Source organism: Xyrauchen texanus, chromosome 36 (genome assembly GCF_025860055.1).
Source record: "Xyrauchen texanus isolate HMW12.3.18 chromosome 36, RBS_HiC_50CHRs, whole genome shotgun sequence".
Taxonomy (NCBI): domain Eukaryota; kingdom Metazoa; phylum Chordata; class Actinopteri; order Cypriniformes; family Catostomidae; genus Xyrauchen; species Xyrauchen texanus.
In genome coordinates this window covers 25665335-25686187 of record NC_068311.1, presented here as the reverse complement: position 1 = coordinate 25686187, position 20853 = coordinate 25665335, and the positions used below count along the sequence as shown (strand labels likewise).

The following is a 20853-nucleotide window of genomic DNA, read 5'->3' as shown; positions in this document are numbered from 1 at the left end:
CTGAAATTAATGAACTTTTGCACGATATTCTAATTTTTCAAGTTTCACCTGTATAATACATTTAGAGCCTTTAAACACCCTCAATTGCAGACCTGTGCAAACTACTGCCCGTGGGTCGATTTATCATGAAGGTTTTTTAGATCTTACATTTATCTGGCTTTGGGACCAATCAAGCAACCTCAAGCTTTTACATTTACATTTACATTTATGCATTTGGCAGACGCTTTTATCCAAAGCGACTTGCAGTGCAATTATTACAGGGACAATCCCCCCCGGAGCAACCTGGAGTTAAATGCCTTGCTCAAAGACACAATGGTGGTGGCCATGGGGTTAGAACCTGTGACCTTCTGATTAACAGCCCTGTGCTTTAACCACTACGCCACCACCACTCATGAAGTGCTCTAAAATGTCCCGGTAGACGGCTGCGTTGACTCTGGACTTAATAAAGCACAGTGGACCAACACCAGCCGCTTTTAATATGCTCAGGGTTGCCAGATAATAGATGCAACACACCAATCAGTGATTTATACTTGCAAAAATTGGAAATATTAATTTTAAATGAATTCATACTTAATTTATGCAATCTAGCAAACATGCATGCGAGTGAATGTGCTTTCTCCTCTTCAAAAATACCATGCCACTACCTCGGATATATGGGTAAAAAAGGAGCTGGCTGCAGCTAAAAAATGTCCCGGTAGACGGCTGCGTTGACTCTGGACTTAATAAAGCACAGTGGACCAACACCAGCCGCTTTTAATATGCTCAGGGTTGCCAGATAATAGATGCAACACACCAATCAGTGATTTATACTTGCAAAAATTGGAAATATTAATTTTAAATGAATTCATACTTAATTTATGCAATCTAGCAAACATGCATGCGAGTGAATGTGCTTTCTCCTCTTCAAAAATACCATGCCACTACCTCGGATATATGGGTAAAAAAGGAGCTGGCTGCAACCACTCATTCAGGTTTTGTGCTGAGGAGCCCAGGCAGGGTCCCAGACATTCCAGCGTTGTGGCAAGAGGGACATAACTTCTCATTCCCTCCATCAGGGAACGGAGGTTACAAAAGTAACCGAGACGTTACCCTTCTGTCACTCACTCGATGTTGTGTCGATGTAGTGACACTAGGGGTCCCTAATCAAAAATGACACAACAGCTGAACTGTGTTATGCAAACTGCCGATGCAGGTGCAAGCAAGCTGCTATGTGCGTAATCGCAGGTGTATCAGTCTGCACTTAGCCTCCCCAATGCCCCAAAAGACGTCATGTAGTTCCTCACATTCCTGAGGGGGGGAAGAGACGTAACTAGAATGGGAGCAGCCCCACGCAAACCATAAAGCCTCTTAGGTATTTAGTGTTGCCCAGCCTGCTGCCCTGCAGATGTCTGCTAGAGAAGTGCTATTGGCCAGTGCCCACGAGCATGCCAGACTCCTCGTAGAGTATGCTCGTAGTCCCAAAGGGGCAGAAATGGCCTGGGCCTGGTATGCCCACATGATGGTGTTCATAATCCAGTAGGCAAACCTCTGTTTGGAGACAGCATCCCCTTTCCGCTGCCCGTCAAAGTAGACAATGAGATGCTCAGAGCATTGTGGGAACCTTGGGCACATAGCCTGGCCGGGATCACAAGACCACGTGAGAACAGTCCGGACCAAACTCCAGGCAACTGCCGAACTTCATCTCGGAGTTCATCTTCATCTGTGAGAGGAGGTCCTTCCTCAGGGGAATTTTCCAGGGAGGTACTGTCACGAGGAGTGTGAAGTCCGAGAACTAAGTCTGGGTGGGCCAGTATGGGGCCACGAGGGTGACTTGTTCCTCGTCCTCCCTCACCTTGCACAGGGTCTGTGCAAGTAGGCTTACTGGGGGTAACGCGTATTTGTGCAGCCCCCGGGGCCAGCTGTGTGCCAGCATGTCTGTCCCCATGGGGCTCCCATCAGGAATACCAGAGCGGGCAGTGGGATGTTTCCCGGGAATCAAAAAAGGTATACCTGTGTTTTGCCAAATCAACCTCAGATCAACTGGATCACCAGGGGGTGGAGTCTCCACTCTCTGCTGCCGTGACAGCCAGTCCATTGCAGCGTTGAGGCTGCCCAGGATGTAAGTGGCCCTCAGTGACTCCAGAGTTGGAGATGGCAGGGGAGTTGTGACATACGACGAGAACGTAAGCCACCTTGGTGATTTATTTATGCTACCGTCGCAGTGTTGTCAATCTGGACAAACACGTGCTTGCCCCGGATCATTGGAAATAGCCTCCGAGCAGTACAGCCAGCAACTCGAGGCAGTTGATGTGCTAACACAGCCGTGGTCCTGTCCAGGAGCCAGTGGCTGCGTGCCCGTTGCACACAGCACCCAGCCTAACTTGGAGGTGTCTGTCATGACCACGGCATCCTGGACACTTGCTGTAAGGGGACTCTTGCCCGCAGAAACGCAAGGTCTCTCCATGGGCTGAACAAGTGGCGAAAGACCGGCGTGATGGCCACGCGATGTGTACTGTGGCACCATGCCCATCTCAGGACTCAAGTCTGAAGCCAGTGCTGAAGTGGTCTCAAATGCATCAACCCGATTGTCGTGACTGCCGCCGAGGATGCCATATGCCCCAGAAGCCTCTGAAAGTGTTTCAGTGGAAACAATGTCCTCCGCTTGAATTAATTCAGGCAGTTCAGCACCGACTGCACACACTCGCTTGTGAGGCATGCTATCATCGTGAGATTACTTTTTCCATGTTGACCCAAAGCCTTAGACAGATGAGGTGCGTGAGCACCAGGTCCTTGTATGCACACATCAACTCTCTGTGGTAGAAACAGCCAGTCGTCGAGGTAGTTGAGTATGCAGACACCCACTTCCCTTAATGGGACAAGAGCTGCCTGTGCGACCTTCTTGAAGATGTGAAGGAACAGGGACAGGCCAAAGGGGAGGACCTTGTACTTGTACTCCCAGACATTAAAAGCAAACCATAGGAAGGGTCTGTATCGAGGTAAACCAGAGACGTGAAAGTACACATACTTTGGGTCTACCGCCGTGAACCTATCTTGATGCCGGACACATGGCAAAATGTGCTTCTGCGTCAGCATCTTGAACGGGAGTCTGTGTAAGACCCGGTGCATAACTCGCAGGTCCAAGATTGGAAGCAACAAACCGCCTTACTTTGGCATGATGAAATAAGGGCTGTAGAACCCTTTCCTCCTCTCGGCTGGATGGACAGGCTCTATTGTGTCCTTGCATAGAAGGGTCACGATCTCTGCACGAAGGGTCCTGTGGTGGCTGTGCTGTGAGGAACCTTGAAGCACTTACCTTGCTCCGCGTACCTGGCATAGGGCAGGTCAGCGAATGAGGAGAAGGGCCTTCTGGGCCATCCTCGAAACTCGTCACACTGACTGTGTGACCCAAGGAGTGAGGAATCTGCGTTTTTAAAATGTGGGTACCATAGCCTGTTCGGGGTGCGGCAAACACAAAACAAAAGGAAACATAAGGCTTACCTCTCGGCCCTCCACCATGGTACTGAGTGGTCTGGACACCAGCTCCAGGGTTCCAGCAGACGCCTTGCTCCCTGGGTCCTAGTGCCAGGCCGTGAGGTGGGGGGGCCCAGCTTCCTGCAGGGGGCTCTATGCTGGGTCCGAGGACTGGGCTCGGGCTGTAGGCTGTGAGAGGCTCCCTGAACCTAAGAAACAATCATCTAGCCACGACCCGGGCAAGCATGGCGATCAGCTCTGCGTCGGCCTCAGACTGGGCGGGCAGACCTGAAGGTGGCAGCCCAGTCGAATACTCGGCGTCCAACATCGTCAGTGCGCTCTCCGATAAACGATCGAGGGCTCATCCTGCTCGTAAGCTCCGAAAGAGACAGACTCATCTCGGAACTCGACGGGGGCAAACAAACGTGCTGGGGAATGGGAGGTCTGCGGGGATTTACCTGGCGAGACCGTGCCCATTCCAGTCCCCAAATCACATCCAGCACCAGCCGAGCCGGCCTCATACACGTAGGTACAAGGCATGGGGTGTGGCTTTCCCCTGGGAGAAGGAAAACCATGACTGCCACATTGTCATGGTCATGTTCTTGCAATGAGAACATGAACCATCCACGTACGCTGCCTCAACGTGATTGCTGCCCAGACACGTGAGTCAGCGCCCATGGCTGTCGGAGGCGGAGAGATAACGACCGCATCCAGGAACTACACAAAGACGGAATGGCATCTTTAAAAAGACGCGTTTTTAAAAGACAGACATTCACGTAAATGTGTTTTGCTCTAATAGTGAAAATATACTCTTTTAGCGTATATATCAGTATACATCAAAAATCAGTGCCATTATGTATTCTTCCGCCCCTGTCTTCTACCAACTCCCATGAAACTAGAAATTCAATCAAAATGTAAAAGCTGCTCTTTTCTATACAACAATAAATCATGGTCACTGGCTGTCAGGTTTAGTTGCAATTTACAAAAAAATATAATATATAAAGATGATTTATAGAAAAATGTCTTGGGCAGGAAATATTGAAGATGGCTTTATGCTGCATTCACATGCTATCAGAATTACATAAATACAAGTTTCCCACTCTGAAGCTGCAGATGAACTACCCCTCAAGTCATTGTTTTGACTGGGAAATTCTGAGATATTTTTGAACACAGCTAATTATAAGATTATTACATTTTAACACAGTGGAAATAGCTTGTATATGTATTACTCTGACAACAAAGAACATGAATGCAATTATTACTTCAGAAGTGGAAAGTAGGATATTTTCAATAGCACATGAAGGCAACATTAGTCACAGTCATGAACCGTGATTTGCTATTTGCTGGTCGTTTGCAGGTGGTTTTATGGGGAATAATATTCTCATTCTAGAGAAACTCTGACTGGATAAAAAATCTGAGTAGTGCAAATTTTTTTTTTATTAAAATAAAAAATGTATAGTGATGAGTTGTCAATATTTTTGATTATTTTCCTGGAAGAAAATGACTGTACGTTTGCATCTGTCTGCTAAAAGTAAATTTTGCCAGTGTTTAGGATTACGCTAACTTCTAGATGACCTCAAAGCAAACACACATGGACTAAAAGACACACAACTCTAATGCTGATTTCAAAGGGTCTTTAAATAAATGAGATAATAGACAAGGAAAAGATCTTAAGAGAAACATTACCAGTGCATTCTTTACTCAAGCCATTCACAGCAAAAATGGGCTTTATATATGTCTTTGGCCTTTTGTCCATATCAATCCAAAGAAAAATTATGTTTCGGACCATTTAAAGACAGCTGCCATTGTTCTGGACTGGGGCCATTACCCACAGGGCCTGAGAAGTCAGCTCTGAAAGCATCTGGTTTTCTGGTGCATTAAAGAACCCTTCACCTTGAATTATGCCAGGTAGGATATGTGCTAGACCGTGGAACAACTGTTTCCCAGAAGGAACATACATACTTATTGGCTTCAGGTTCGATTTTGCCCTTTATTTAACAGTTGACCTTGACGTGTGCTAGGTAGGGCTTAGCAATATAGCTAAAAAAATACATCTTAATTTTTTTTAGCCTTTAAACCATATTCCATATACTGTATCTCATTATGAAAAACATTGTAAATTATATGCACTAGTATGTCATACGTCATACGTCAAGATCATAGTTACTGTTGTTACCTCAGGGAACGAGCCGTGTCGAATGTAGTGACACAAGGGGTCTTTCTTGAAAGCCTCGCTTACCTCTGGATTGCAAGGTTTCGTTGCTGTGTCCGGTAAAGGCTTTGCGTATCTATTTGGTCCGCATACAGAGCTTTAGATGTTCTGAGCAGCTCTTTGTCTGATTCAATGGACGGCGGAAAGGGAATGCCATCTCTTACTGCTATCAGGAGGGCCGTCTTCAAGGAGAGGGCCTTGAGCTGAACTGAGTCAAGTGGCTCGAAGGGGGTCTCTGAAGGCCCTAGAGGACCACTGAGTGATCCCAGGAGGGGAACAAGCTTGGCCGGGGAGGATTCAGCCTCCTGGTGCATCTAAGGAACCTGAAAATCAAGTCGTACTTACCCAAGGACTTGCAATTCACTTCGTTGTGGTGGGCCGCGATAGCGGCTACATACACCTTCAAGGTGAAGGGGGACAGCCTCCCCTCCAACCTCTCTTGCAGAAATGAAAGCACTGACCGAACTGTGCATCTCTGTGGGCCTTCAGACCAGGAAGAACAACAATTTGCAAAGTGCCAATTTAGGGCGTAAAGTTGCCTGGTAGAGGGAGCTCTGGCTTGGTTGATTGTGTCTACGACCGCAGGTGGTACATTCACATGTGGTTTGAAATCCAATTAAAATTGGATTTGTGAAAATGTGTTTCAGTCTGAACAGTCAGATCGGATTTCATGCAGATTTGCCCAAAAAATCTGACTGAGAGACGCACGTCCGCTTCCCTTTATACCCGTATGGTACAAAAAACGTTTAATACATGGAAAATGGATCCTGCAAAATCCTGCAAAAAGTATTTTTTAATGATGATGCAAACAATCTATTTATTTGATTCATATTATATTATTTAGGGGAACGAATCAACCTTTCTAGCATCAAATTAACCAAATGCAATTTCGAGACTGAAGTTTAAATTATTGGCGCTATTACAATATCTCTGCCTTAATGCTCTCAAACTTGTATGTTGCAATACAAGAAGGCATCGTAAAACTAGTCTAATGGCACTCGCTTTAGGAAAATGTATTATTAAAAAATAATTGTGATATATTCAATGTTGCTTAATTTTCTATCACAGTCAAAATATTATATATATATATATATATATATATATATATATATATATATATATATATATATATATATATGATCTTATAAGACTGTGAAAGCAAAAGATATATCTCTATGAGCTATGAATAATGACTATGGCGAAGTAACAGAAAGCTGAGGGAGGATATTTAATAACAAAAAATATGAAAATACTTGCATAGATAAAGGATGAAACCCATTAAGTATAAGAATATCAGCTAGGGCGTATGTTTTTTTCAAATTTATTTTTAGTATTAACTTTATAGATTCTTATTCTAATAGAAAAGTAAACTCTAACAGCCTATCTCTGTTTTTTGTCTATTATATCGCCAATCAAAAACAGCATTATTCACCAGGTCAGATCTAAAATTAATCATGTGTAGAGCTTGGTGTACCTTACAACTCGATTATGTAAACACCATATTTAGATGATTAGATGCCAGCAAATAATGCTTGACATAGTGTTTTTTTGATAAACTTCCTTGTTTCCAATTATTTCTGAATTATTAAGAAAGAAATATATAAGGCTGCTTAACACCCAATTCAAAATGTTATTAGCATTATTATTAATATTTATTTTATCTGATATTAGACAGGCTGTCTGCACTTTGTCCTATTGTGCAAGTAATGTAATGAAATCTGTTTGCTAAGGTAGTGCAATCAATATCCGGTACAGGTATGTGTGTGTATATATATATATATATATATATATATATATATATATATATATATATATATATATATATATATATCGGTTGCCATACTTGCAAAACGTATGTGATGCTTCTGTGTAATGCTACATTCTGGATAAGGAAAAATCTGCCTGAAATCCGATCTGACTGTTCAGACTGAAACACATTTTCACAAATCCAATTTTAATTGGATTTCAAACCACATGTGGATGTGGTTTGGATTGGGTTTGTAAAAATCAATCCTAAATGTCTCATAGAGCAGTGGCACCCAACTTGTTTTCCTTGAATAACACAAAAGTGTAACTACAAATCCAAATTATTTAATTATTTTAATATAGTGCTTATTTGGAATAAGGATTTTGCATTACAGTCATAGAAATGATACTTTCGATGGTCATTTCTGCTGGTAAATTGACCACCCCACACAGAGCCACTTAATTGTATTATTATAAAGTGTTAACATGTCAACATGTTATGCTGAACCTACAGGTCATTAAAGTGGGCAGGCATGCCCAGGTATGCAGAGGCTGGCAGTGTGTGGACATCACAGCCATTTCAGCCATCATTACATCAGATATTATACTTATTCTGCTGTGTTTATCATTTAATAAAACGAGGTGCAGTTGCACCAATCAAAACAAATAAAACTCTCCCTTAAGCAAGGAGGTAATTCAGATGCTCCATCATGACAAGGCGGGGTTCCTCAAGATAAATAGCATGATATCGTGGATGGAAATGCGCAACTGTTAATATTTTCTTTAGTCACATTTGAAGAAATACATTTAAAAAATTTGAAACATTTTGATAGAAACCCAGCTAATAACATCAAACCTGTCTGTCCATCATACAAATGGATCGTTTGTCTTCAGAAGACTTGGAATGTGACATACAAATCATATAGACAACTTTTATGACACCTTTGGTGAGGCCCTACTGCTATTGAACGGAAATCAGCATTCTCTATATCCTTTAAAATACCAGAAGAATGTTCAGGAGAAAGCAAGTCATGTGGGTTAGTTAATAATGACAGAATTTAATTTGTTGGTGAACTATTCCTTTAAATACTCACAGCACCATATCAGAGCTGATAGTGCCTAGTCAAACTGTATTGTGGGTGGTTAGTGAATAAGATGCAGGTTTTTGCACTATAATAATGTGACCAAAACTGATGCAATAGTTTAGTGAATTCACCTCATAGTCTTATGAAATCTGGACAACAGAGCAGCCAACATTAAAATTCATACCAATTTATTATTTCAAGTATGTTAAGTTCCATATCTAGGACAGTGCTGACACTTTCTACCTCTTTCCTGTGGTGTGATTCAAACTGTACCTCTATCTGAGAAGCGTGGACTGGCTCGCGATGCTCATGAAGGCTCCACAGGCGGTGTTTGAGCTGAGCAGAGGTGTACACTGCGGCTGCTACATGTGGACAGGTTGGCAGAAAGTTGAAACTGGAGTTATGGGCCAAGGAACATGAGAGTATGTAAGGCTCAGAGCCAAGACTGACAGCGCTGCCGATGTTGGAGCTCCATCCACCTGTGAAAGGAGAAGAGGGGGAGAGACATTTACATGAGACACAAAGCATGTCTGTCTGGATTTTTCGCCTCTCGGGACAAGAAGGCCAATGCCTTTGCAGGAAGAAAACAAGAGCTAGACGGTGGATTTGCACTCCATTTTTTTGAACTCAGAAAACAAATGGAAAGCAAAGAAAATGGAATCCGGTAAGAGAGAGGACATTAATAACGACCCAGAAGTGTCACGCTGTTTGAATGTCTCTACCATCACTCTTGATAATAGCTGCCATACAAAATATATTTAGTTCTGTTCTTTTTTGGAAACAAATCCTTGTTATTATTTCAAGTATTTATTTTACAGTTGTCTGCTACTTGCAGTTTTGTGGTTATATATGTCCCACTGGACCATAGCACTGAATTTTTATTCACGCCACTAAATCCATACCACTGCACAAATTAATTCTGAATGCACCAGCACAGGTTTTTTTATTTATGTGTTTATTTTTTGTATTATTTTTTTTGTGATTGCACCATTTTAATGACTTGTATCAGGGTGATCTTGCTGTAGAAATGTAAACTCTGTGATTTCGAGATACCAATGACAAGTCACAAACTTTCAAGAACATATAAAGGCCATATTTCAAAACCCAATGGTCATAGAACTAGCAGTACTGCCTTTGAATAATGATGATTTAAACATTTAAGCACTGATGGCAAGGAAACAAAAAACAATTGACAAAATATGAATAACTACAGTCTTAACCAAAACAAAATAGGTATTGTTTAATGCATGTGGGGCAGGAGGGGCGATTTGCTTTCAATATTGTTATTTGACATTTTAGCCTATCAGCTGCAACCCCTGGGCTATAAAATGGAAGCATATGTGCTGCCTGTATGCGTCACTTTCAGTGAATTGCATTTTCTCGATGATCGGAATGTATCTTTTATGTATGTGTGTATATATATATATATATATATATATATATATATATATATACATATATATATATATATATATATATATATATATATATATATATATATATATATATATATATATATATATATATATATATATATATTATAATATGTGTATATATATTATGTGTATATTAGGCTGGGAGGGATGCATCTGGCAGTGTAACAATCTCAGGTTGCTAATAGGTTCGTGAAGGCCCGTAACTGCATTCCAGTCGGGGTGCTCAGTGCTGTTCTATTTCCAAATTGGGGGCTTTGTTTATTTATTTAGAAGATTGTCTTTAAAGTTTGAACAGTCTATTGCTTTGTCTTTAATTCTAACTCTTTTGTTTTTGTGGTTTTCTTTCTAGTTTGTTTTTGTTTCTATTTGCTTCAGTCGTATTAGATGTTTTGATAGATATATAATTTTGATTATATTGTGTTTTGTTTCAAACAACTGTTTATTGATTGACTCATTAATTTGTAATATTTGATTTATTTTTGTTTGTGTTTTTGGCTGGCTGACTGAGGTTGATAATCCATCCAGCTCCTAAAGTGACTATTTATTTCTGATGTGCCTTTTTCTGTGTCTTGGTAGGGTCTGAGCACCTGGGGCAGAGGGCTGGCTCTATTTGAGGTGGTGGTATCTTCCTCTTTGTGTGCTGTGATTTGTATTTACATCAGTGTGTGTGTGTGTGTGTGTGTGTGTGTGTGTGTGTGTGCACATGTATGGTGAAGTGCAGTGATCACAAACAAACAAATGTTGCAGTATCCATTTTAATATTGTTTTTATATAAGATTTGTCAATAAAGACAATTTTTGTATCATGACCAATGTTTCTGACTCTTGTCATGATACAAACCTGTGTATGCCTTTTGTAGGTGGTTTATTCTATTTATCTGGGTGAAATTCCCAGGGTGGTGTAGTCGGAGTGTGAATGGTATCATTTTGTATGTTTTTCATTGTAATTTACTAAAAGTAAAACCCCTTTTGCCCTTGTAACCATCGTGAACGTATGCAGACAATATGACTAAAACAGAACAAGTGCTTTTAAATTTGCAGACAAATCAGAAGTGTTCTGATGTAGTTTAAATATTATTGCAATCAATAAAAACATCAAACTCATCAAATGGAAATCTTGAAAGAGTAGAATACAACCAGACTATTTATATTACTCACAGACAAATTTACAGAGACTAATAGCTAAGTAAATGTCTTTGACATTTATGTTGATGTTGGTTATATGCCGCATTTTCAATTATAACTTCACAAAATAAATAAATAAATAACAGAACATTAAATATCACATCCTATTACTTAGAAGAGGTGATTATCTTTTAAACTAGCCAACACACAAGGTAATTGGTTGTTAAGATCATTAGTTAATCCACATAAAGCACAATGTTACATATGGTCATCAGGCGATGGTGCCAAGTAAATAACACAGACAAAATGGCTTTGTTCACACTGCAGGATAAATCAGATATTTCCTCAAATCCAATTTTTTGGAGTGACTGTTCAAACTGCAAGATCTTATAAATTAATCAAATACAAGCTGTTTTTAAACTTTGCTCTTGGTTTCTTGCATATACAACAAGGACTTCATGTTTTAATCTCTCTCTCTCTCTCTCTCTCTCTCTTGTTTTCTCAGCCTGATGACCTCTCCACTCCATGAACCTAATTCAAATGTCTTAATTAGACATTCATGTCACTTACTGGGATAAAAGCCAAGCCAAGCCAAGCAAAAAAAAAATGCTCTTATTCATATTTCCTATGATTTTGTGCAGACACTGCCATGTGCACATTTTGTTTCTGCTTAAACAGTGCTTGAAGTGGGAAGGTACTCACTGGTATGCAGTATCTGCTTTTCTCTAATTTAGTCTACAGAGAACCGGCAGATTTTCTTGCATACCACCACTTCTCAGATTCTCCCGGTACGATGTAATGTCTTTATTTAATGTAAGTCAGTGATTTGATGCGGCCTGCCAATCACTTTTATCTTATCTTCCAAATGATTTAGATAAAATCACGGTAAACATCCAAACACTCTCTGAGCAAAACTCAGTGGTGAGTTTAACAACACTCAACACATGCAACAGCATCGGTGCTCGTCAAGCTATCCGTAGTCCAGCTCTGGAGGTGCGCGCGTGTTTAAGCTTGTCTGGAAGTTGTTTCACTCTTCTTCAAAACATGAACTAGCCATTTTTGAAGGAGCAAATTTTATAGCAACTTATTCCCTCAAATGTATTTATGCAAATTGCTTAGCTGATGGGTGCAGTCAAATCTACAGACTTTACAAAAAAAAAGCTGTTACAGAAGTCATGTCAGCTCAGATGCATAACCTTTTTCCCAAGAGGCAAAACGGTGATGAAATTTGAACCTTCAAACATTTACATTTATGAATTTGGCAGACGCTTTTATCCAAAGAGACTTATAGTGCACTTATTACAGGGCCAATACCCCCGGAGCAACCTGGAGTTAAGAGCCTTGCTCAAGGACACAATGGTGGTGGCAGTAGGGATCGGACCAGCAACCTTCTGATTAACAGTTAATCAGAAGGTTGCTGTTCCGATCCCCACTGTGCTTTAGCCCAGTAAGCCACCACCACTGAAAGAGAATACATAATAGAATTTGCTTTTATTATCCATTCTTTTCTGTAGTGCTCATAAAAAGATTAAGTGAATTGTCATTGAACTTGCCTATGCATATATCCTGACAGCGTTTAGTTGTACATCATTCTCAATCCTAACAATCTCAACCCTCCCCCCAACCATATTGGGGGAATATTCAGTCATGTTGTATTTAAATGTGAACCATCATTGATCTTATACATCTAAAAGTGTTATCTCTTGCAAGAGGAATAAGTGCTGACTCCAAAGCTGATGTGGTAGAAGCTCAGCTTAACAATGCAATATCCTCTCATCATACCAGCTTTAGATCACTGGGCACACACACTCTCTCTCTCTTCCTTCCCCCTCCCTCTTTCTAGTCTGACGCAGGGCGCAGATTAGTGTCTATGTACATGGCGGTTCTCTCTGCAGCGCATCTATAGAATGAGCCCAGCTGCCTAGGGAGAACAGGAGTCTCTTTGTCAAGTCTGACTCACATTTGGCTTGGCCTCAGTGATTCTGTGTTATCCGTCCGTTTTGTTGCACCCCAGCATGAGGTTAAAAAGACAGAGAAGCAAAGAGCTGTGTCCAATATTCTAGTAGGGTGTCACGGTGCTGTTTGATCATTCCATTACCCAATGCAGCACTTCTGTATTTAACAGCTGATGTAGATTGGTGTTTTGAAGGCTTGGGTTATTAAATGTTAGTTCCTCTCTTTAGCTCAGTGACAATGGCCCTGTAATTTCCTCATATATGTAATCAGTTATTCAAATCAACTCTAGCCAAATATGGGTAACTACGCTGTAAACTCGCAAGCCAATCAGGCAGCTTATTCTGTATTTAGGAATAATGATAGCCAGTGTAAAAGGGTTGGCACTCCTAAGAACATGTAAAGCCCTAGGTATACTTCAATTTTGACGCAAACTCTCAGTGTCTGTGAACAGTCGAACTTGAGCCTCTCATAGTATATAGAGCCTCTCTATATAACTGTGTGCATACACATGCGGTTGGTGCATGCACACTATGACTGCTATGAGACACCAGACTTTCTCTGCAGGAGTTTACCTATAAAAATGTCTTTATAGTCCTTCAGACTTGAGTTATACAAATGCAGGTCTCCAGATATATATATAATATATATATATATATATATATATATATATATATATATATATATATATATCTGGAGACCTGCATTTGTATATTTATATCTATATCTATATATCTATATATCTATATCTATATCTATCTATCTATCTATCTATATATATATATATATATATATATATATATATATATATATATATATATATATATATTATCGTTCATTGTGTCTCTCTTTAAAATGTTGGCCTATCATGTGTTCAACAATTGAAATGTATTGTTTTTAGACCAGTAAAAAAAGCTTTAAATGTAATAATAATTTCTAAGTAAAACAGTGATCTGATTACAGAATGAAGTGGCAAAATATTGCTTTTTGTTCAAATCTGTATCATTTAAAATAGCTCTTATTGGTGCATCTATTAATTTTAACATCCAAAATGTGTATATCTGCTTGTCAACATTTAGAAGTACACTAGCATTGATGATGTCAAATCTAACAGACTTCGACAAAATGTGCAGGTGTTTAGCTCACTCATCACTGCTAAATCTAACAAGCTCAAACATGTGCTCACGACCAACTAGCGTGTAGTCTAGAATTCACACGAACACTCTCAGTGGGGGCTGCTAAAAGTGGGCTCGGTTTGTGATGCCAAACTGCTTTGATTTTAGGAGACTGCTTTAAGCCGTGTATGATTTGTATCCAGGCACACACCATTTACATTTCTCCCTTTATGAAATGAGAGAAATGTATAATTGAGATGATCCGTCCTCTAACGATGGGGAGTAGCGGTAATTGGCGAGTAAACACGGCACTCAAGTCTCTCGAAGGAAATAAAAAGTGAGAGCACACCAAGCCAAACAGAGAGTGCATTAAGCCGGGATAATGATCCCAGCTTGACTTTTGATATTCAAGACTTTATCCTGCCCACCCACACTTCAGGCCTCGGCTGAGCTGCTCCACTGTGACTTGCGTGTGGAGTTTGGTCTTCTCTAAATGTTCCGTGGAGATGTGGTCCTCTTTCAAATCTAGTCCATTAGAGACTGGTTCAATACCACACAGTAGGTGGGGAAGAGGGTGTTTGAGCGAGCGTCTACATGTGTCATCTGCTTTTATTCCGAGAGTGTGTGTTTGCGCTTGTGCATGCTCCAATGTCAGTGCACTGCCTTTAAAAGTAATCATAAGTACGGCTGTAGATAGAGCTGACATATTGTACAGCAAAATTAGATTTTCAAGCACAATATAGTGGACAGCCAGAAAAATGATACATTTCAGATACAGCATATTTTTATTATTATTCCGTTTTATTTCAGACACATAGGTGCAGGTATATACTAATATATATATATATATATATATATATATATATATATATATATATATATATATATATATATATATATATATACACTCACCTAAAGGATTATTAGGAACACCTGTTCAATTTCTCATTAATGCAATTATCTAATCAACCAATCACATGGCAGTTGCTTCAATGCATTTTGGGGTGTGGTCCTGGTCAAGACAATCTCCTGAACTCCAAACTGAATGTCAGAATGGGAAAGAAAGGTGATTTAAGCCATTTTGAGCGTGGCATGGTTGTTGGTGCCAAACGGGCCGGTCTGAGTATTTCACAATCTGCTCAGTTACTGGGATTTTCACGCACAACCATTTCTAGGGTTTACAAAGAATGGTGTGAAAAGGGAAAAACATCCAGTATGTGGCAGTCCAGTGGGCGAAAATGCCTTGTTGATGCTAGAGGTCAGAGGAGAATGGGCCGACTGATTCAAGCTGATAGAAGAGCAACTTTGCCTGAAATAAGCAAAGCATTTGTGAAGCCACAACACGCACAACCTTGAGGCGGATGGGCTACAACAGCAGAAGACCCCACTCATCTCCACTACAAATAGGAAAAAGAGGCTACAATTTGCAAGAGCTCACCAAAATTGGACAGTTGAAGACTGGAAAAATGTTGCCTGGTCTGATGAGTCTCAATTTCTGTTGAGACATTCAGATGGTTGAGTCAGAATTTGGCGTAAACAGAATGAGAACATGGATCCATCATGCCTTGTTACCACTGTGCAGGCTGGTGGTGGTGGTGTAATGGTGTGGGGGATGTTTTCTTGGCACACTTTAGGCCCCTTAGTGCCAATTGGGCATCGTTTAAATGCCACGGCCTACCTGAGCATTGTTTCTGACCATGTCCATCCCTTTATGGCCACCATGTACCCATCCTCTGATGGCTACTTCCAACAGGATAATGTACCATGTCACAAAGCTCGAATCATTTCAAATTGGTTTCTTGGACATGACAATGAGTTCACTGTACTAAAATGGCCCCCACAGTCACCAGATCTCAACCCAATAGAGCATCTTTGGGATGTGGTGGAACGGGAGCTTCGTGCCCTGGATGTGCATCCCACAAATCTCCATCAACTGCAAGATGCTATCCTGTCAATATGGGCCAACATTTCTAAAGAATGCTTTCAGCACCTTGTTGAATCAATGCCACGTAGAATTAAGGCAGTTCTGAAGGCGAAAGGGGGTCAAACACAGTATTAGTATGGTGTTCCTAATAATCCTTTAGGTGAGTTTATATATATATATATATATTAAAAAAAACATACAAACAAAAACAACACGTAGACAACAACACAGAAATGTAATCAATACTGTTCACAGTGATTAAAGCACATACATTTTGCTTCATTGTTTCCAAAACAAGAGGAATACCTTGTGTCAATGTGGGGTCAGTTAAGGCCATTAGGATTACATTTTTAGAATCAATTAATCGACATATATACATAATATGTACATGGGTTCCAGCATAAGAGGCTTTCTTAGTAATCTGTGCAGCTCAATATTGTAAACATCTTCACATTTACTAAGATAATACATGTATACACGTTATACATAAATATATGCACAAATCTGTGCAATGTTTACTTTTAAAACCAAATCGATTTTCAGTGGTTTTAAGTATTCTTGAAGCCTATCCAAAAGAATTTGTACTGATACTTTTGAAAGTATGCTATCTAGGGCAATTGGCCTGTAATTTTCCGTGCTGTATTGTTTACCAATCCAGAAAAAACACAGCAAGTAACACTGAGATTCTTTAGCTAGCATATTTCAGAAGTTTTGATGTTACTTTCTAAATTCTCAATGGTATAGCATACTTCATCAGGTCTAATAACCACACCATCATTGTTAAGAACATCACGAACTTTAAATTAATCACTCTTAACACAATTACAAATATCCCTTTAATGTTTTTTTCCACAGTTCAGCTGCAGTAACCCCATCAGTACTGGATGGTAAGGGCATCTTACTGTTATTAATAACCTTATTGTCACCATTCCCTTGTTGTCTGCCCTGGGTTTCACTTGTCATTGTTAAATGTACTACATTTCCCAGAATCCACCTGCCATCACCACTGCCATTTTGTTCATTGTTCTCACCTGTGTCTAATTCAGTCATCACTCCCTGGTTATTTAAGCTCTGCTTTTTGTTCACTCCTTGTCGTTCGTTGAATGTAGTTCAAGCCTGGTCTGTGTTCCTTGCCCTAGTTCTCTGTTTATGTTTATTTGTTTGTTCATTTAATAAAGAAGTCCTGCATTTAGATCCTCTCTCCTCGCTGCCTCATTTGTAACAGAACAAACGACCAACTATGGATCTAGCAGGGTTCCTCATGGAGCTGACACAGGCGGACTTGACTGTCCGGGAGTTCTCCTATTTTTAGGTGGCGTACCGGTTCGGTGTTCCCAAACACCGGTGGTGGGAACTCCCGGAGACTGCACCTGGCGGGAGTACGTGGGACTCATCTTGGAGGAGTTCACTGCCGGGGAACCACCTCTCCAGATCCCAGCTCCCGCCTCTGGGCTTTCCTCGCCAGCCACGGTGAGTGAGCCAACCCCCACGCCTGCCGTGGTCAATGAACCAGCGCTGCTAACTTCATCTGCCCGGAGGAGGAGGAGAAGAAAGGCCTCTGCTCTCCAGCCTCCGCTAACCACGGCCAACCAGCCAATGCCTGTAGCCTCCGATGTCAGTGAGCCAGCGCCTGTAGCCTCCGATGTCAGTGAGCCAGTGCCTGTAGCCTCCGATGTCAGTGAGCCAGCGCCTGTAGCCTCCGATGTCCGTGAGCCAGCGCCTGTAGCCTCCGATGTCCGTGAGCCAGCGCCTGTAGCCTCCGATGTCCGTGAGCCAGCGCCTGTAGCCTCCGATGTCCGTGAGCCAGCGCCTGTAGCCTCGACCGTCCAAGAGCCAGTGCCAGTGGCCATGAGAGCTCTGCCTCCCGAGCTTTCCAGAGCTCTGCCTCCCGAGCTTTCCAGAGCTCTGCCTCCCGAGCTTTCCAGAGCTCCGCCTCCCGAGCTTTCCAGAGCTCCGCCTCCCGAGCTTTCCAGAGCTCCGCCTCCTGAGCTCCGCTCCGCCCCTGAGCCTACGCCCCCTGAGCCTCCTGTGGCTCCGCCCCTAAGCCTCCCTTGGCTCCGCCTCTCAAGCCTCTCGAGCCTTCCAGGGCTTCGCTTCTGGAGCGTCCTACGGCGCCACCTCCCTCGGCTCCACCTCCAGAACCTTCCAGACCTCCGCCTCTAGAGCCTCCTACGGTGCCACCTCCATCGGCTCCGCCTCCAGAGCCTTCCAGACCTCCGCCTCTAGAGCCTCCTATGGCGCCACCTCCATCGGCACCACCTCTAGAGCCTCCTACGGTGCCACCTCCATCGGCTCCGCTTCCAGAGCCTTCCAGGTCTCCGCCTCTAGAGCCTCCTACGGCGCCTACTTCCACGCCTCCACCTGCAACGGCTCCACCTCCCACGGTTCGGCCTCCTGAACCTGTCCTTGCCCTGTGGCCGCCTTCCAGGCCTCCTGAACCTGTCCTTGCCCTGTGGCCAGCTCCCAGGCCTCCTGACCCTGTTCCCGTCCTGTGGCCTCCTCTTGACCCGGTCCCTGTCCTGTGGCCTCTTCCCAGGCCCCCTGACCCAGTCCCTGTCCAGTGGCCTCCTCCCAGGTCCCCCAAACCTGTCCTCGCCCTGTGGCCAGCTCCCAGGCCTCCTGAACCTATCCTTGCCCGGTGGCCAGCTCCCAGACCACCTGAACCTGTCCTTGCCCTTTGTGCCCCCTTGGACTGCCTGTCTGCCCCCTGTGCCTCCTTGGACTGCCTGTCTGCTCCCTGTGCCTCCTTGGACTGCCTCTCTGCCCTTTGTGCCCCTTGGACTGCCTGTTTTCCCCTTGTACTCCCTTAGTCTGTCTGTTTGCCCCTTGTGCTCCTCTGGTCTGTCTGTTTGCTTCCACCCCCCCCCCTCACTCCTTGGACGATTTTTATTTTTATTTTATTTTTTATTTTTTTTTTTTTTTTCTCTGAGGAGCGTCTGGAAACCGCTCCTTTGAGGGGGGGCTATGTCACCATTCCCTTGTTGTCTGCCCTGGGTTTCACTTGTCATTGTTAAATGTACTACACTTCCCAGAATCCACCTGCCATCACCACTGCCATTTTGTTCATTGTTCTCACCTGTGTCTAATTCAGTCATCACTCCCTGGTTATTTAAGCTCTGCTTTTTGTTCACTCCTTGTCGTTCGTTGAATGTAGTTCAAGCCTGGTCTGTGTTCCTTGCCCTAGTTCTCTGTTTATGTTTATTTCCCCATTGAGGGTTTTTCCTTTGTTTATTTGTTTGTTCATTTAATAAAGAAGTCCTGCATTTAGATCCTCTCTCCTCGCTGCCTCATTCGTAACACTTATCATCTTTCCAGAATTCATATACATTATTCTGCTGAATTGTTTTGGCCATTGAGTTTGCCCTCATGGCCAGCTCATTTCTTTTGATGAAGCGTACAGCATATTTATAACTAGAAATGGTATGTTCTTGTGTTCAGACTCTGGACCATGCCTAGCTTTTCCTGCTAAAACTCAATTTAAAGTGTCTCTAGCCTCCACAAGTAGTTCAGGCACATATATATTCCATCCTGCCCTGAAAGTATGTTGTTTTGCCCTTTTTTGGCAGAATGATGTACTACCATTATTTATAATTCACTATTTTATCATATACATTATACATAGATCACTATGTTTTTTGGTTCTTACAGTTAATGTTACCACACATAACAGCATCAAAAGGTATATCAATATTACTTAAGCACTTAGCAGAGATCATCTTCAGTATGTCTTGCCCAATATCATTTTCCACTTTGTTCATGGTTATGATAACTGGTCAACATTTAATATCATAGAGACAGGTATATGGTCTGTTGTGGCCAGATCATACAATATACCAACTTTTACCATGCATTCATGAGCATCAGCTGTACATATGCAGTGATCCAGCCAAGATGTTGTATGCCATGCTTCACTGGTATATGTGTAGCTATCTACTGGCAACAACACTTTGCTAGAAAGAAACAACTTGCAATCTTGATTGGATTAAAGGTTGACCAAATAGGGAGTTATTATCTGAGATATCAGCATTCATGTCAACCACAATAAATATGCACGTATTTACACTTTCTTTAATAAAATAACTTATAAAGGCAAGCCTATTATGATATTCAAAAGAAGTATAAACATTTAATTTTTCACAAAAACATTCTTATTATGTTCCATTTTAATTGCTATGCACCAGTCTACCTCTAATCTAATCACACTAATCAGTAGATCATTCTTCTTATACCAAAAATGGCATCCCCCCAGGTATTCTGACATGCACTATTCCCATACTTAGATCTGTAGTGGACTCCCCTGTCCCATACAAATCATTATTAACAGAATTAAGTTTATCTCGATCTTGTTTAGGTAATAGAGTCTCTTGTATACAGATGATATCAGTATTCTTCAGGTGCTTGTCAATAACAATGTGTTGTGCTTTATCCCCAGCACTCTTTCTCAGGTGCAAGCCACTCAAGTTATATGACACAACTCTAATATTGATAAACCACAATCATAACTTCAATGCAGCACTTCGTCTAAATTACGAGACACAAAGTGAAGGATGTTTTCACCAACCTCATTAAGTAATTTCAAACAACTCTTAACGTTATTTACGTCTTTTTGTGACCCTTTATGTGCTACAAAGCATTGAGTGGAGCTTGGGCAGAGTTCAAAAAGAAATTTCTTGGAGATCTCAATCCACTCAAAAGTGGTTCACAGCCAGTTCAATAATATCATCTAACAATGAGGAAGTTTAAAAATGCATCTTCCACAATCATTTTGCCATCAACAGCCTTGTAGATCTCTGGTTATATTTTGAGAT

General features: G+C 41.8%; 1 protein-coding gene across 1 annotated transcript in view; it reads right to left on the bottom strand.

The window, feature by feature from the left end:
* LOC127630077 (leucine-rich repeat and fibronectin type III domain-containing protein 1-like protein) overlaps positions 1-20853 on the bottom strand; it is a 191281-nt gene that overhangs the window by 97454 nt on the left and 72974 nt on the right. Inside the window, exon 2 of the mRNA XM_052107487.1 lies at positions 8767-8972. The gene's annotated coding sequence lies outside the window, so the exon portion shown is untranslated. The remainder of the gene's footprint in view (positions 1-8766; positions 8973-20853) is intronic.